The sequence below is a fragment of the Silene latifolia genome, chromosome 9 (assembly GCF_048544455.1).
Source record: "Silene latifolia isolate original U9 population chromosome 9, ASM4854445v1, whole genome shotgun sequence".
Classification (NCBI taxonomy): Eukaryota; Viridiplantae; Streptophyta; class Magnoliopsida; order Caryophyllales; family Caryophyllaceae; genus Silene; species Silene latifolia.
Window position 1 is genome coordinate 84,136,570 of NC_133534.1, and position 5,532 is coordinate 84,142,101.

General features: G+C 35.6%; 1 long non-coding RNA gene across 3 annotated transcripts; it reads left to right on the forward strand.

Moving 5' to 3' along the window:
* The first annotated feature begins 452 nt into the window (after positions 1–452).
* On the forward strand, positions 453–4,258 carry LOC141599952 (uncharacterized). Of its 3 annotated transcripts, none has more exons than XR_012524051.1 (5): positions 453–714; positions 817–909; positions 1,034–1,086; positions 3,000–3,105; positions 3,331–4,258. It is a non-coding gene; the product is annotated as an uncharacterized LOC141599952 (long non-coding RNA). The 3 variants fall into 3 exon arrangements; XR_012524050.1 differs by having other exon boundaries at positions 455–714; positions 1,039–1,086; XR_012524052.1 differs by lacking the exon at positions 1,034–1,086 and having other exon boundaries at positions 455–714.
* The last annotated feature ends 1,274 nt before the right edge of the window (positions 4,259–5,532 follow it).

Genomic DNA, 5,532 nt, shown 5'->3' on the forward strand with positions numbered 1-5,532 from the left:
GGAGAAATTGTTCACAGAGCGAGTCACATGGACTAATGAACAAGGACAAATGGTTCACACAACGATTCACAAGGACTAATGAACAAGGACAAATGGTTTGCACAACGAGTCACAAAGACAAGGAGAATGGTTTACACGACGAGTCACAAGGATTATTGAACAACGACAAATGGTTCACACAACGAGTCACAAGGACTAATGAACAAGCAGAATGGTTCACACAATGAGTCACATGGACTAATGAACAAGGACAAATGGTTCACACAACGAGTCACAAGAACTAATGAACAAGGAGAAATGGTTCACACAACGAGTCACATGCACTACTACAATTACCTTGCAATAATGACGCTTATTGATTGACGCTTGTTTAGAACGTCGAAGGCATAAGAGCCCAACTACAACGTGGGGCCTACCCACATGTGCCTTTCTACTCTAAAGTATATTGAAACGCGGTTTCTGAAAAATTTCATTTTAGAGGTTACCGCCTATTGCTATGCCAAACTATTAAAAAAATAATTTTTAATGAAATTTCTAGGGTCATTCTCATCTCATCTTTCCATCCCAAAAGAAGAGTCTGGAAACCGATTCATCACCGTCGCATCCCTTTCCTCCATCCCCGAAGAGTTGTCTGCCTTCTTTTTACTCTAACAATTCCTATGTTACGATTGCCACATCACCATCTTCTCTCCCTCTGGCGTCTTTTTTAAGTGGGTATGTAGATCTCCTCTTTACTTTGAGCCTAATTTCTAGGGTTTTTAACATTTTATTTTCCCCCAATTTGGTTGATTTTGTTTAAATTGTTTGGTTGATTAGAATATGCGTTCAAGGCAATCAGTTCTACTGGAACTACATTCATTGTTGTTCGTGGTAAAGATTGCATGCGTTTGTGTCGTCACTCAAAAGAAGGTGCCTGGATGTTTGTGATTTATTAGGGTTTTGATTTATTTGATTAAACCTTATCTTTTCATTTTTTTTGTTAGCACTTGTAATTTTATTCTCTCTTTGAAGAATTATTTTCAAGGGTCAAAAGTGCAGGTCCTTGCTTAGATTTACAATTACCTGAATTGATTTTCACACATTTAGGTTAGTGTTTTCTATGATTTCTAATTTTTGCACTATTGTAGATTTATGTTTGTTGTGATTCTTTTAAATGACTCTGTAGGTTTAAATTAATCCTGACACTTCTCAATTTTACTTGTAACTAGAGGTGGCAAACAATGACACGACACGAAAACACGACACGAACCCGACACGAAATTAACGGGTTTGGGTTGAGACTTAATGACCCATTTATGTAAGTGGGTCGATACGAACACGACACGATATTTAATTGGGTTGGGTTAGGGTTGACCTCTCTAAACACGAACTCGACACGAATGACCTGTTTATTAAAAAAATCCTAATTTTTCTTGATCCTCTATCACATAAATATGCTTAAACTTTCAATATATGAACGTGACACGAAAACACGACACGATTCCGACACGAAATTAACGGGTTAGGGTTGAGGCCTTATGACCCATTTATGTAAGTGGGTCGACATGAACACGACAAGAGATTTAATTGGGTCGGATTTGGGTTGGAGGGATTGTGACCCGTTTACATGTGACACGAACACGAACACGAACCCGACACGACCCGATCTGTTTGTCAGGTCTACTTGTAACTTATTCACTTTATTATGAGTTTCCCGTGCATAATTAATTTTCCCCCCTTATTGAAGCTTCGTTACATCCGACTTCAAATTTAGTTATTGTATCTTACCTGGAATGTCAGGGTGTGACTTCTTATTTTTTTAGTCATTCTTGTGTGGTTTTCTAGTCATTCTTGTATTATCTGCTAATTGAAATGCATGTTGTGTTCACAAGTAGTGATTAGCTAGGTTTGATTGAAACTGGTTAGGTGTAAGTCTTGTTATTTGTCAAATGATTGTTTATTTTAATGAGTGCTGTGCCTAATCTCCGTTTCAGCAATTACTACTCTTGTGTTTCTCTCCATGACAATAGTAAGTTTTATTGACCAACTATATATGTATAACACTTGCTTTTGAAGAAAACAACTTTGTACATATTAGTTGACTTGTTGTATAACGTTTTTAGTTGGGCACTTATGGATGTATTTATATTCTCTGACATTGTATGTTGAACTTCAAATGTGTTCAGATATGAATTCATAATTATGAGACCATTTTTTATATTACGAGTTTACTTTTCGCTTTTAATAGTTTCTGGTTTTATGCACATTGAAGATAGAGTCTCGTAAATCGAATGTCACGGTCATGGTCTATAAGAGGTCTGGTACTTAACAATGGCATACGGTATGTAAATTCACCCCAATGTATGCCATCACAAAATTTCACCGACTCGGTGATCTTAATTAGAGATTAGCTTTTATAACCTTTTATGTCGATTACTTGCAAAACCTGTGTCTTATAATGGCACATATGACAATGTCTCATCAACCTTTCATTAAATACTAGTTTTCTTGTGTGAGTGTCCTTTAGAAAAATATTTATTCACTCTAATAAATTAGGTTTATTTAAGGTATGACATTCAACTTCTTTCCATTGTTTCATTAATTTTATGTGTCTTGCCAAAAATTATATTCCCTCCGTCTTAATTTGCCTTTGATTAAAATACCCTCCCAAGGAATATAAAACGAAAACAATGATTGGAACTATCTAGTTTTAAGTTTGTGCACCGTAGTGCAAGTGTGATAAATTTCACAACGAACCTTCATTTATCATTTAGATTGAGCTCCACCTCTTGTTTCCAAATGTGTTAAAACAATGTTACACCAAAGCTTTGAATTATGTAGCAATATTAGTTATTGTTTCTTCTTCCTGATTTTGCTTCTTATAAGTTACGAGAATAGTGAGTTCTCAAATAATCCGCTTAAGCATTCGAACCTATTATTAAGGGTTTAGGATTTGTATATTTAATTTCATCTCTTATCACAGTTGCTGCCTCAATCTAACAATATTTCTTTTACTATAGTTGGTGCCAGGTGCCATAATCTAAGGATATTTGTTTACTAAGGACATATATTTCTTCTATCTGACACATTTTGAACACCAACATTTCTAGCATTGTTTTCCTTTAGGTAAGTTGGTTTTCTATTTTAATTTTTCTATACTTGGTAATGTGGGCATTTAGCTTGAAGAGTAACGCTATTGTTGTGTGAAATTTCGAAGCCTTCTAGCTAATATTGCACCTTTTTTGTAATTGGAATTTTCCGTTGTTACTTGATGATTATAGATATCCAAAGTAATCTCTTTATAACTACTGACCGTGTTTATTGAATATTTGTTCCTTGTTTTCTTATCAGTTTAGGAATGTTGATAATGCAAAATTTACCGAGCTTGGAGGCTAATATTTACCTAGGCATGTCTTTTTGCTATTTTGAGCATCCTTTGTTAATTTCTTCTGCCTTTATTGTTCGCACATTAGTTGAAGTCTTGTTTCATGTGAAGTGTAAGTCTATTGACTCTCAACTTAACGAACATTTAATGGTTTGATTATACTCTCATGAGAGCCATTGAGACACTAGGGTAATGTAGTTGTATACTTGTATCTTCTCATGGCTACTTGTAGTGAGTAACTGAGTATCATGTTTTATAGAGACTCTATACTAGTATTAAGTTGGAGATTAGAAAAGAACTCGTTCAAAAATTTATTTACGATACATTGAGTCTTAGCTTACTAATGATGCCCAGGCCAATGGATAATGTATTATGGTAGAAAATATCCACTCTTCCAACTCTTGCTTCACCGATTCCCATTGTTGTTGAATTTTGTAATGAATGTGGATTATATCAGTGACTTGTTATCACTATCTGCTTAATACCAGGTCATTCTGTGGACAAACTACGGATGATGTTTCAGCCAAGAAGAGAATAGAATTATACCAGGTCATTCTGTGGACAAACTACGTATGATGTTTCAGCCAAGAAGAGAATAGAATTTTTCGTGTGGTGTAACTTGATGTTGCTGTAACTCATGAACTGGTCAGGTTGCAGCTAAGCTAGTGTCCAGGAGGATAAGTAAATCTATCGAGGTCATGTGATTAGTGATGTAATAGTACCGGAGAAAATTTAATCTTGTATTATCGTCATTCAGAATTGCTCTCCGATGGATGTCATTTAGTTAGTTCATAGATTTAGCTTATTCCATTATAACTAAGATGTATAGTATACATACATTGTACAAATTATTTTGATTCTTAATTGAAGACGTGAAGATTTTTCATTCTTGAATCACGTGCACAATGTAGTATTCAGTACATTAATGGTCAATTTTTGTGACGATTTTAGGAAATTAAATTAAAAGTAATCTCTATGATTTTATCAGGAAATTAAAATCTAAAAATGCCTAATTCTGTCTCATCGAGTGACACATAAAGGCATCAATAGTAGCTTGAGACGCTTAAAAGCGTCAAATTTGTTGACAAAAAAAACCGTCAATGGTCACTGACGACGGTTAAAAGCGTCAAATTTTTTGACAATTAAAAGCGTCAATAGTCCATGAAGACGTTAAAAAGCATCACATATGTTGACAGTAAAAACCGTCAGTAATCACTGAAGACGCTTAAATGCGTCAAATTTGTTGACAATTAAAAGTGTCAATAGTCAATGAAGACGCTAAAAAGCGTCATAATTATTGACTAAAAAGAGCGTCAAAAAATACCGACGGCCCAAAATTTGACGCTTTTTAAAAGCGTCGATAAAAAAAAATTGACGCTTTAAAGCGTCGGAAAACGCCTGAAAAAGCGTCACCAATGCAAGGTATGTGTAGTAGTGATGGACTAATGAACAAGGAGAAAAGGTTCACACAACGAGTAACATAGACTAATGAACAAGGATAACTGGTTCACACGACGAGTCACAAGGACTATGGAACAAGGACAAATGGTTCACACAACGAGTCACAAGGACTAAAGAACAAGGACAAATGCTTTACACAACGAGTCACAAAGACAAGGATAAATGGTTAACACAACGAGTCACAAGGACTAATGAACAAGGACAAATGGTTCACACAACGAAAACAAGGAAAAATTGTTCACACAACGAGTCACAAGGACTAATGAACAAGGACAATTCGTTCACATAACGAGTCACAAAGACTAATGAACAAGTAGAAAGGATTCACACAACGAGTCACATGGACTAATGAACAAGGACAACTGGTTCACACAATGAAAACAAGGAAAAATTGTTCACACAACTAATCACAAGGACTAATGAACAAGGACAAATCGTTCACACAATGAGTCACAAGGACTATCGAACAAGGAGAAAGGATTCACACAACGAGTCACATCGACTAATGAACAAGGCAACTGGTTCACACAACGAGTCACAAGGACAAATGAACAAGGACAAGCGGTTCACTCAACGAGTCACAAGGACTAATGAACAAGGACAAGCGGTTCACACAACGAGTCACAAGGAATAAAGAACAAGGATAAATAGTTTACACAACGAGTCACAAAGACAAGGATAAATGGTTTACACAACGAGTCACAAGG